Source organism: Dipodomys merriami, unplaced genomic scaffold (genome assembly GCF_024711535.1).
Source record: "Dipodomys merriami isolate MVZ:Mamm:240054 unplaced genomic scaffold, mDipMer1.0.p SCAF_9, whole genome shotgun sequence".
Classification (NCBI taxonomy): Eukaryota; Metazoa; Chordata; class Mammalia; order Rodentia; family Heteromyidae; genus Dipodomys; species Dipodomys merriami.
The window spans coordinates 42,664,650-42,676,691 of NW_027206512.1; the positions used below are offsets into that span (position 1 = coordinate 42,664,650).

Here is a 12,042-nt window from a genome sequence, read left to right on the forward strand (position 1 = left end):
CAGCATCTTTCATATGCCCCTCTGTGTAGGCATTATACCCAATGCTAGAACTTCATATTGATCAAACTTCAATCCTACACAAAGACAAGTGTTTTGTTACTACTGCAGAAGTAGCACAGTGGCCCAGAGAACACACCGGCAAGGATGAGCAAGCCTGGGAAAAGAGGGAAGAGCCTCATAGAAGAGGTGACACTGGAACTAGAGCCTGACTTTTAAGCAGTTACTTGCAAATGGGAAATTTGTTCTTTAAATTGTAAAAGCACAATCCCAGGTATGTGAGTGGACATGGAGGTTGACAGTTTTAGGCCAACTCAGCCTCTCCTTTCCCCAAAAAAGTGAGCCTCTATCTAAAAAACAAAAACAAAACAAACAAACAAACAAAAAAACCCTAGTTGAAATCAGGTACCAGAGGCTCACTCTTATAATCCTAGCTAATCAGGAGGCTGAGATCTGAGGATATGGGTTCACAGCCAACCCAGGCAGGAAAGGTTATAAGATTTTTTTTTTTTTTTTGGGTCCGGTTGTGGGGCCTGAACTCTGGGCCTGAGCGCTGTCCCTCAGCTCTTCAGCTCAAGGCTAGCGCTCTACCACTTGAGCCACAGTGCCACTTCCGGCTTTTTTTTGCTTATGTGGTGCTGAGGAATCGAACCCAGGGCCTCATGCATGCAAGGCAAGCACTCTACCACTGGGCCACCTTCCCAGCCCCGGTTATAAGATTCTTATCTCTAGTTTGCCATCAAAAAGCCAGAAGTAGCACTGTGGCTCAAGTGGTAGAATGCTACCCTTGAGGAAGAAAAGTTTAGGGACAGTGCCCAGGTCCTACATTCAAGCCCCAGGACTGCCCCTCCCCCAAAAAAACAGGCATAATGGTCTAAGGCAGAAGTAAGGAGGATAGAAGTCTGGTGCTAGTCTCAAACAAAAAGCACAAGACCCTATCTGAAAAATAAAATAGAGCAAAAAAAGAGCTGGGGGGCATCATCATATCAGTGGTAGAGCTCTGAGCAAAGGGCCCTGAGTTCAAACCTCAGTAACCCCAAAAAGTGAAAGAAAAAGAAGTAATTAAAAAGGTACTACTTAGAATGTGAACTTGTTAAATTGAATTGTTAGTGTGAATGCTTATGTCAGGAATTGGGTTCTTGAAAAGATAGCAAGGAGCAGTCCCTGAAATTACCCTTAGGTTTGATAATTTGCTAGAAGAAGTCACAGCAGTGACTTCCCTTGGTGATTGTCTTCTATTGAGAAAAGGGACTAATTAAAATCAGTCACGGGAAGAAGTGCATAGGGCAGAGCCAGGCAGGCCCCAGCATGGACCCTGTGCTTACCTTCTTCCTGTGGAACTATGTTTTTGCTGTATGACCACAAGTACAGATATTGTTGATAGTGGAAGCTCATCTGACTTGGTGTCCAGAATTCTCACTGGGGCCCCATCACAAAGGCAGGTGAGTGGGCTTTGTATGTGGCACCCGCAGGGGTGGAGCTGATACTTCAGGACCCAAGGCCGCTGTGCAAGCAGCTGTCCTTTGTCAGCCATAGGAATGAAGTCTTAGAAATTTCCTCCCAGAAACCAAGCAAATGCCAGACCTTTCTTTGGCCAAGGTTCAATTCTTCACCCTAAACAAGAATAATAAACTATACTGTAAATTTATACAGTGAAGGGAGTAAATAATCAATGATTATCCAAACACACAATGCCAAACTGTAGGGAAAAGTCTGTGATGCTGAGTTGGGAGCGGGTTCTTCAGGATTCAGCATTGGTCTGAGATCTAAAAGGCGCAAGGGTCAGCCAGGCAGGCAATGCATGGGAAAACATTCAAGAGCAGAGAGTTGTTAGTGCAGAGGCTCTGAGGTGGAAATTGCTGGCTGTGGTCTGGAAGAAGGTGGGGGGCTGGGGCAGAGAGAAAGATGAGGGAATGTGGTTGCAGCAGTGTCAGAGAGAAGCAGAGACAGATCCTAGGTGACCTCAGAGACCCTGACAGCTAATGTGGACTTCACTCCTGGTGCAGTGGGGAGGTCATTGTAGGGATTTAAAAGATAACAATTATTCACACTTGTGATTTGGAGAATGGTTTTTTACTTTTAGCTATTTTTCAAATAAGATCTTGGGGTTTTGTGCTGGGCTGGCCTACAGACCATAGTCTTCCTACCTTCAGCTTTTCATACACGTCATCATACCCAGCCCTGTGATTTTGTTTTAAAGGGACATGTCTGCGTCATCATGAGAACAGTCTGTTAGAAACAAGTAAAGAAGCAAGGTAATTTGTCTAAAAACCACTGTAAGCAGATGAGAGACAGTGGTGGCTGGAACTAACATGGTGACAGGGGCGCGCAGTGGGGGGGGGGGGCGGTAATAAAAGGATTTGTCAAGTGGACTTCCTGCCCGTAGACCCTCAACCCTGTCACTGCGCTGTCACCCTGTGAACATCCACGTCACCCTGTGAACATCCAGCAGTACCATTTGAATTGTTATTTCCACCCTGCTGTAGTCAGAAAATCAGATAAATGAGCTCATTAGAATTAGGGATAAATAGGAGGAAGGGGACCTTCTAAGGGGTGATGGGTACAGTTTGGTGAAAATGGCTCAACTCTGGATATGGTAATGTCTGCTCTGGTGGCTGAACTCCAAACCTCAAATTTACCCTCTAACTTCCATTCTGGGCTATGTCTGCACTCTTTGGGTTACCCAAGCAGTTGATTGTAAATACCTCATCTAAATGGCACAGGCATCCCTGGCCACAGACTCAGAGGTATCTCTATGAATTCAGTCCTGCACTCCCTGTTAACTAGGAAAGCCTAATCTATAACTGTCAGTGCAAAGCCTGGCATTTAGTGGGTGCATTAAATGATAAACAATATTTGATCCTGTTTTAAAACATGAACAGTCAAGAATTTCCCATACACCCACAGGGTACAAATAAAGCTTCCTAGTTATATACTATCTTGACCTTTCATGTCTTATTTTCTGTTCCTTTGTTATTGTTTTCTTTAAGTGGGGGGAGGGCGTGTATTAGATATAATAGAAAACATAGCTAGTGCCCTCTACCTGTTCACATTGTTAACAGGTTGTTCAAATAGTTTATTCTCCCTAGAAACAATTAGAGAAAGTACATTTGGGGCACACAATATAATCAGTAAAAGAGCTTAGTTTTCCTTTCAAACTCTTATTTTGGCCAGCGACTAGCTACGACTCTTATTTAAAATGCTGTCATGAAGCCAAATGGACACTTTCTTGTTTCTGCATATGTAGAGGAAGGGACTGGCAGCTAGAGGTGATCAAGTTAGAATACCAGAGTGAGTCTGGCTTTTTTTAATTTTAATTTTAATACCACTCCTGGGGCTTGAACTCAGGGCCTGGGCACTGTCCCTGAGCTTTTTAAGCTCAAGGCTAGATAGCGCTCTACCACTTGAGCAACACCTCCACTTACGGCTTTTTAGTGATTAATTGGACATGAGAGTCTCCGGACTTTCCTGCCAGGGCTGGCTCTGAACCGTTATCCTCAGATCTCAGCTTCTGAGAGTATCTAGGATTACAGGCTTAAGCATTAGCTCTGGGCTTAAGAGAAGTCTCAAGAGAAGCAAGAATTGTAGAGAGGTGTGCAGGTGAGGTGCTGCTACGTGCTTTGTGTGAACTGGCAGCTTATCTGTAAAATACAGCTCGCTTCACAATTCCCTGGCTGTAAAATCCAATTATCCTGATTCACCTGACTATAGTTGCTGTTCTGCTTTGTCCTGGCATATACAGGCTTTCAGGCTCTGGATTGCAGCGCCCACCCCACAGTGGGGTTAGAATCAACTTTGTAAGTCCTGAGAATACAAAAGGGGAAACGTTTGCCACAGCAAGGGGGTTTGTAAGAGGAGAGATCCCTAATCCCACCCCACTCGGCTTGCTCCAGGCCTGCCCCTCACAGCTGGAAGCATCTGCCTGGAGCTTCTGAGCATCTGGCGGGAGCACCTGGCAGGCAGGAGCAGGGTGGGCGAGCCGCCGCACAGCAGCCAATGGAGAGCGAGCAGCGAGGGCGGAGCCGGGCGCAGTAGCCAATGGGCGGCAGGCAGTAAGGGCCGGGTGGGCCCGCCGCTGGGAGGCGGGAGGCGCAGACGCTGCTGCTAGCTTGAACTTGAGACGCGAGGACCACGCGCCCGCAGCTCGTTTGCACGATTGCAAGCCTCCTGGCTGCACCGGGGCAGGGAACAGCATCTTCATCCTACACAGGTAGACGGAAAAGCAAAGGTGAGGAAGTTGGGGACGGGTGGCGCGCCTTTGTCTGCAGGTGCATTCAGAGGTACCGAGTTTGGAGCTAGATGGACCCGGAAGACTCTTGGGACAAAGGCTGCAATCTCTGGTGCAGGGCATCCCTGGCAAGTGGGTGGCTGGAAGGGCTGAGGAGGGGTCTTTCTGTCTCGTGGGAGGGAATAGTGAGAATTGTGTATAATGAGGGATTTCACAATGTGGTGGTTTGTTCATGTTTGCACCAGGCATTTCTGTTACAGCTCATGTTGGGTGCTTTAATCTGAGTGCATCCGTCTCGAATGTTCCCCCAGGAAATGCTCACTTACCTCTTCTTTTCAAATTAGGAGTTTAAAAATCACAGTGTTTTTCTTAATCCAATATTTGGATTAAAAGCATTCTCCTTTGTGTGGAAAGGCTACATTTCCAAATAATTTTTGTTGGATGATTTAGAACATTGGTGTGACTTTTGTGTTAGAAAACTCAAATTCTCAAAATGTAGAAAGGCAGCCAACTTATCACATGCCCGCTGTTGGCACTGAAAAAGTACTGTTTTGGAAAAGAAAAACATGACTTAAATATCGCTTACAACACTTGATTAGATTCTCAAAGAATCTGTGCTTTTTCTCACTATTATCTACTTCTCTGTACTAATATTGTACCCAGTCACGTCTATTGATCCCCTAATTAATGTGTAGCTGTGAATCTTCCTTACTGCTTTGGGTGGGAGAAGGCGGGAGGAACTGGCAATCCCATTAGTCTTTTTCCTCCCTTTTTTTATAACTGCAGCTGCAGCCTGGCTTTGATCAGATCATGAATGGGGAATTCTCCCTGTTCCCTCTGGGTTTTCTTTGGCCATTGAACACTGCCCCTCCCACCCTACTCTGACCCCAAAGCAGTTACAAGTGTTTTCTCTAAAGTTCAGATCTTTGCTACTACTGCCTTTTAGTTGTTTGCCTTCAGAAAGGAATTATTAAATGTCTTGAGACCTTTCCCAAGAGGGCAGAAGCAAGAATATATTGTTGGGAAAACTAGTACTTGGAAATTATGTCTTTAATTTTACAAAAGGCGCCTTTGGCTGTGTTCTTCAAAATGGATGTGATTAAATGTTCACTGGGGGAAAGACTCCCCAAAGCATCAGCCAGTGTCATAGAAGGTGCGTGGTTCTTGGCCCAGTGGGAAGAACTCTGTTTCTGTAACAATGGACACATTGTTTTAGTTACCCTAGCTTCTGAACAAGCTAGCTTTTCAAGCTGTTCAGCAGCAGGGATCACTTATTTAACAAGTTATCTGTTACTTACTGTGTGCTGTTGCTGGCATGGGTGAGGATTCTGTGGGATGCTTTCTTGCATTCTTGGGGCTCAGGCCATGCTAGCATAGGACCCAGAAAAGGTAGGCAAGCGGTGTTACTACTGGCAGCTGCCGTGGAGATCAGCTGGAGATGCAGAGAGATGGAGTCTCACACACTTTTTTGCCTGGGCTGGCTTTGAACCATGATCCTCTGGTCTCAGCCTCCTGAGTAGCTAAGATTACAGGTGTCAGTCACCAGCACCCAGCTATTTGCTTACTTTTACAGTAGATACATCTCAAAGGAGTCTAAGCTGCAAAGAGAGCCAGAGCTAAGTTTTAAAGGGTTATGATAATCCTAATCTGTTACAAAAACTATCAGCCATGCCATCTCTTCCTTTCACCTCAATAGCTTTCATCTTAACCAACCTCTTAAGAATATGGATTTCATTCTGTACCACAGACTGAGCAAGGCTGTACATGTGTCTACTGTCTCTTGAGTGTTAAGAGATGCCTGATTCACAGGCTCAGGGGCCTGAGTACAGTTGGAAAGCCCACTTTCTCATGGATTTGGTAGAATGGATTGCTGGCACATAATTTCTTATCCTTCTGAGCTTTCAGACATTTTACAGATATCTAGAATCATATACTAAATAATAGTGTAGCTTGTTCTTTTTAAAGTCCTATTTTAGATACAAAATAAGAAATTGTTTTTGTCGGTCATGGGGCCTGAACTCTGGGCCTGGGCGCTGTCCCTCAGCTCTTCAGCTCAAGGCTAGGCCTCTACCACTTGAGCCACAGCACCACTTGGCTTTTTCTGCTTATGTGGTGCTGAGGAATCAAACACCAGGGCCTCCTGCATGCTAGTCAAGCACTCTACCACTGAGCCACCTTCCCAGCCCCAAAATAAGATTTTTGAGAGGCTCTTAGACCTTCAGATTTCTCAAACCCTACCCTAGCATAAGATCTTCTCCATGAGTAATTGTTCAATTGCCATGTGAATGTAGATGAAAATATTTCATTGTCTAGACCATCTTAATAATCTACAGGCTAATCTAATGTTCAACAAATATTGAACAACTATGTGTTGGGTGTCACAGGTTCTGAGAACCAGGAGATAAGTCATAAAACCAGTTGAGGAAGTAAGATGGTATAGATCATGCTGACTTTCTTGAAGATAACAACATGGAAAGTAGCTCAGTGAGTAGGTACCAGCAGGAGAAATCCCATCCTGGACTGGGCTTGACGGCTGAGAAGTCAGTTGTGTGGGGACATGTAGGAAGGTCTGAGGAAGCAGATCAATGTGCACTTAATGATAGGGGAGAAGCCACCGTGGCTGGATCCAGGAACAAAAGGATCCATGGGCTAGGATGGGGAGAAGCAGATGAGGACAAGATCAGGCAAGGCTTTTGGACTGTAGTTCAAGGTCTCGGTTTTATTTTGACTGGTTACCACTTGCAGAGTGGCCATCAGATGAATATCCACAATCAAATTTTTTTCATTAAAAAATCTTATTAGCCAGGCTCCGGTGGCTCATGCCTATAATCCTAGCTACTCAGGAGGCTGAGTTTCCTGAGGATTACGGTTCAAAGCCAGCCTGGGCAGGAAAGTCCGTGAGATTCTTATCTCCAATTAACCACCAGAAAACTGGAAGTGGCACTGTGGCTCTCAAGTGTAGAGCGCTCACCTTGAGCTGAAGAGCTCAGGGACAGTGCCCAGGCCCAGAGTTCAAGCCCCACAACTGACAAAAAAAAATAAAAAATTAATAAAAATCTTTGAGTAAGCTGATAAGCAGCAGGGACATTTGGAGCAGGAGTGGAATGGGGGACCAGTTAGGCTGTGCTAGTCTTGGTAGTAGGTGTAAGGAAAAGCAGGCAGGACTCGGAGTGACTGTGGAAATTGCAGGAAGGGGAGTGATTCGGGAGTGAGTCACTGGTTATTTCTCTTGGAAATGCATGTTAAAAGAAATAATGACTGTTCAAGGACAAAGTTATTAAGCAAAGCAGGGACTCCTTTTAAATTTATGTTGTGTCAAGACCTTGACTTAATTTTGTTTTATTCTGCAGTGTGAATGATCAGACATGCCCAGTAGAGTCTTATGCTTTGGCCAACTTTTCTAAGACTTTTTTACCCTTGAGTGCTCTGACTGTCATTTGCTACTTGTTACCAGACCTTCGAGCATTTTTCTTTGTTCTAGCATAAAACATAAGATTGAAATAAGAAAAGAAAACAGGTTTAAGTCTAAACCTATATGAAATTATTCTACCTCTGCTGCCAATTTTATAAGAAGCCATTTATAAGGACATTCACAGTTATTTGTTTTGGATGCAGTATCCTCTGTAGTTCTAACAACTGACATTCTCTCTTAAATAAAACTTTTCTATGGACATGTTAACTCATAAGGTTAACCTCCATAGTAACTTGCTGAGAGAATCCACTGAGCATTTGGAAAGCTAGATAATGGTGGCACTGGGATTTGAATTCAGGACCTCATATTTGCTAGGCAGGTGTTCTACCTCTGAGCAATACCACTAGATCTGTGTCTGGACCATAATTAACCTCCTTTATACTTTCCATTGAAACTGGGATGATAGGTACATGCCCTTATGTCCAGTTAGAACTCCCATTGACATGGAATCTCACGAGCTGTTCTACCCAGGCTGATCTAGAACCTCAGTCTTCCCAATCTCTGCTTTCCACACAGCTGAGATGATAGGTGTACCCCATCATACCCAGCTATTGGTTGAGAAGACATTCACCCGAATACCTGGGCTAGCCTGACCGTGAACTGGGAACTTCCCAATCTCAGCCTTCTAAGAAACAGGATTACAAGTGTGAGCCACCAATGCCTGGCTTCTTGTTTCTCCTCTTTCTTGATCATGTAGCTGATAGGGAGCCATTGCCTATCATAAGCCAGAATACTGTACTGCGTATTGCCAGCCTGGAAAAAGATCAACATTTGAAGTACATTCTCTACTGAATGCCTGTCACTTTCATGCCACCATTAAGCTACAAGATCACCAGGTTGAACCACAGTGAGTGGAGGACCATCTGTACTTCGTTTCTGAAGGGATTTTCTCTCCCCTCCTTTGGGCTGTAGAACTAAGAACTTGAAAGCTTAGGGCATCTTTGTCAGGGAACGAACACAATTTTGATTTTGCAAAAAAAATAAAATAAAACAAATTGGATATAGAAACAATTCTGTCATCAGCAGTCAGTATTTTGAACAGATGGGAAGGGGCAGGAGGGGCCACGGCTGCCAGCCTTTCTGATCTAGAAGCCAGGACTGGTTACCCTACAACATGTAAGCTTGTCTCGAGATGAATAAATTATGAGGATTGAAATAATTATGATAGAAGGAAAGCAGCTGCCGTGGGCACAGTTGACAATCAGGCCAAGTTGGCCTGATTCTGTCATTTCAAAGCATGCATCTATTTGCCAGGCTACCTGCAAACACTTGTTTCCAAGGATTCTGGGGGGCTTTGTTTCCATCCCCCGCCCTCTCCAAATATTCTTAAGAACAGAGCTAGTCAGTGGCGGTTGGAAATAAAATGACTAGTGCCAGAACCACAAGAAAACTGTTTCACACATCATGTGTTCATGTAAGATTTTAGTGGAAAAAGGATTGGCTGGGGGGTGGGGGTGGGGTTTTCTTCACTGGGGGGGAGGGTGGGACTTGTTTTTTGGACTGAAATCATACATGAAACATACCAAGCCTGATATTTAGTGTTGTTTTGTTTTTTAGAATCTGCATATTGGAAAGCTCTTTTTCCTGCATCTTGGTTGTATAATTTGGTGATCTCCAGGGGTCCCTCAGGGTTTATATGCTGGAAACTCAGTTCCTGGTATGGTAGTGTTGAGGTGGTGGAACTTCCAGTGTGAGGAAATTAAGTCATGGGGAACAGCACCCTAAAAGGGATTCCTGCTGGTACTAAGGGAAGCTTCATGAGAGCAGGTTTTTCTAAGTGAGCCTGGCACCGCTCCTGAATCTGTCTGGCTTCTCTTCTTGCCAGTCGCACTTTCCTTCTTCCACACCCTCCCGCCATGATGTCACTGACCAGATTACAATGTGGTCAGAAGGCTCTCATCAGATTCAAGCAGAGTGCTGGGGCCATGCTTTTTAGAGCTCCAGATGATGAGCTAGTGTGTAAAGTACCCAGCCTCAGCTACTTGGTTACAGTAACACAAAGTGGACAGATACATTCGCAGACTCATTTCTGCCCAGTCCTAGGTTTGTCAAGCATTATTCCATCCCCTCAAGACAGTCTCAAAAGCCCACACTTGATTTATGCTCTGTTACCACCATCTTGGAATGTTTAATGATAAAAGAAAGGAAGGAAGGAAGGGAATTCTATGTTTCCATTTTGCACTGGGCTCTACAAACTATTTACCCAGTGCTTGTCCATGTTGTATGCTATGCTCTTGAATCAGATCATCTATATAGTGGATGATCTGATTCCATGAAGGCCAAACAGTAATAATTGCTTTGCAGTCTCGGTGACAGCTACTCAGCTGTGTTTGTAACACACAAACCACCATAGCCTGTGCCTCAGCAGATGACTGTGGCTGTGTTTCAAAGATGATTCATTCACAGAATGGGCAGGTTTGACAGGTCATAGTTTCCTAACCTCCAATCTAAAAGACCTGAGCAGAGCCTGCAATGACAATTGGTATTCAGACTTCTCCTTGGGAACTCAGAAGATTGAATCCCCTTTGGGCCGCTTTGTGGTGTGCTGAAACCCAGTTCCCAGAGACACTTCCTGCAGACCAAGCTATGCAGCCCCACACCTGAGCCTTTTTAAGATGGTTTGTTTATCCTGACCTGTCCAAATTTGGATAGGGACAGGAGTATAGATTCAAACAGTTAAAAATAGGGTGATACAGTGGTAGCTTTGAGAGTTTTATTTTCTTGATTTTTAAAAAAAAAATAATCACATTTGATTTAAAAGAAAAAATGCTGGCATAAGAGACCAGCTACTTATAAAAATAATCATGCTAAGCTAGGCACTGGTGTTTCATGCCTGTAATCCTAACTATTCAGAAGGCTGAGATCCAGAAGATCAAAGTTCAAAGTAAGTCCAGGCAGAAAGCCCTATGGGACTCTGTCTCTCTAAAATTACCAGCAACAACAGGGTTGGATGCATAAGCTCAGGTAGTAGAGTGCCAGCCAAGCAAGCGTAAGGCCTAGTTCAATATTTGGTACCACCAAAATAAACAAATAGCTGTTCTACAAAGGAAGAACATGCATTCGTTCTTTCTCACCATGTACCCTCTGATAGGGTGAGGGCAGTGCCCTGAGACCTCCTACTAATGTCTTCTCCCCAGTCTCAGCTCCAGCACAGGTAGGGTTTGTTACACTGGGTCTCTTCCTGGAGTGATACATAAAGATTAATTCCTCTTAGCGGAACAGATATTTTAAAAAATGATCTCAGGTGTACAGATATAAAGAAAATTACCTCAGGAGTCAGTACATCTTGATAGAAATCAATATACAAGGGAAATTTATACATTGATTTCTAGGAGCAAAGAAGCTGCTTTTCATCTAGACAAATGTCCTGAAGAAAGGAATCTGCTTAGGGGTCCTGAGGCAATGTTGTCGTTTTGAATGGAGATGATCCCAGTACACATTTGCTTCACTCTCAAAGAACGTCAGAGATGAATGATCTTCCCAGCGCTCACCTCCTGCCATGCCGATGAAATATATGTTTTATTAACATAGTTAGAGATGACATGAAAACTGAGTATGAGCTGAAGTCATTTCTAAAGTGCTGTGTGTGATAAACAGCAGTGGGAGAAAGAGAAATCCAGCCAGCTCACCATGTTCTCATAGGTTCTCACCAGCCTGCTCCGGATGGGGGAGGGAACCTGTGTCCCTGCTATTCTGACTCAAATTTATATGCTGAGTGATGAAGACAGAAAGGACACACACGCACGCACGCACGCACATATGCAAACTGAACTTTGGGCAGGGAGACAGAAGAGGCAGTAGTTCAGGTGTCAACCATGGCTGAAAGTGGAGTGGAAAATTTAGTGCTCATTTACATTCCAAGGTCCTTCATTTCTGCTGGGTTCCAGGCAGCTGTAGATGAGTTTGGGCGACTACTGAACCTTTCCATCTCCATCCTCTTTCAAAACTGCAGAAAATGGGGGATCTGAGCACCTTCTTCCTAGACCCTTACAATAAGAACAGTTTGGAGCACCCGACCCCCAGCTCAGTGGACCTTTCCCCCCTCCTGCAGTATTGCACCCCAGCCCTCAGGGAAGGTCTCCCTACAGCTATGGCCAGCAGAAATGCAGTCCTCTCAGCTCTCTGGCTGTGAGCACCACTTGTATGCCCACTGTACAGATGAAGACATTGCAGAACAGAGACTGACCAAGAATACGTGGCTTGTGTCTGTCACAAGGAGGAAAAGAAGTAAAGAGGGGGAATTAACTGTCATGTCTAGGAGCTGGTGAGAGAATTTTCATGACATCACCTTCACATTTTGTACTTTGCTGCTATGTGATGAATGATGATCTGTACCCAGATCTTT

The 12,042-nt window shown here is 44.5% G+C and overlaps 1 protein-coding gene across 11 annotated transcripts in view; it reads left to right on the top strand.

Moving 5' to 3' along the window:
• Positions 1-12,042, top strand: part of Apbb2 (amyloid beta precursor protein binding family B member 2) — a 280,610-nt gene that overhangs the window by 245,270 nt on the left and 23,298 nt on the right. Inside the window, exon 1 of one of the 11 annotated variants that reach the window (XM_070012616.1) lies at positions 4,140-4,225. The exons of the other annotated variants lie outside the window; for them this stretch is intronic. The gene's annotated coding sequence lies outside the window, so the exon portion shown is untranslated. Of the gene's footprint in view, positions 1-4,139; positions 4,226-12,042 lie in introns of those variants that run through there. 11 annotated transcript variants of the gene reach the window in all.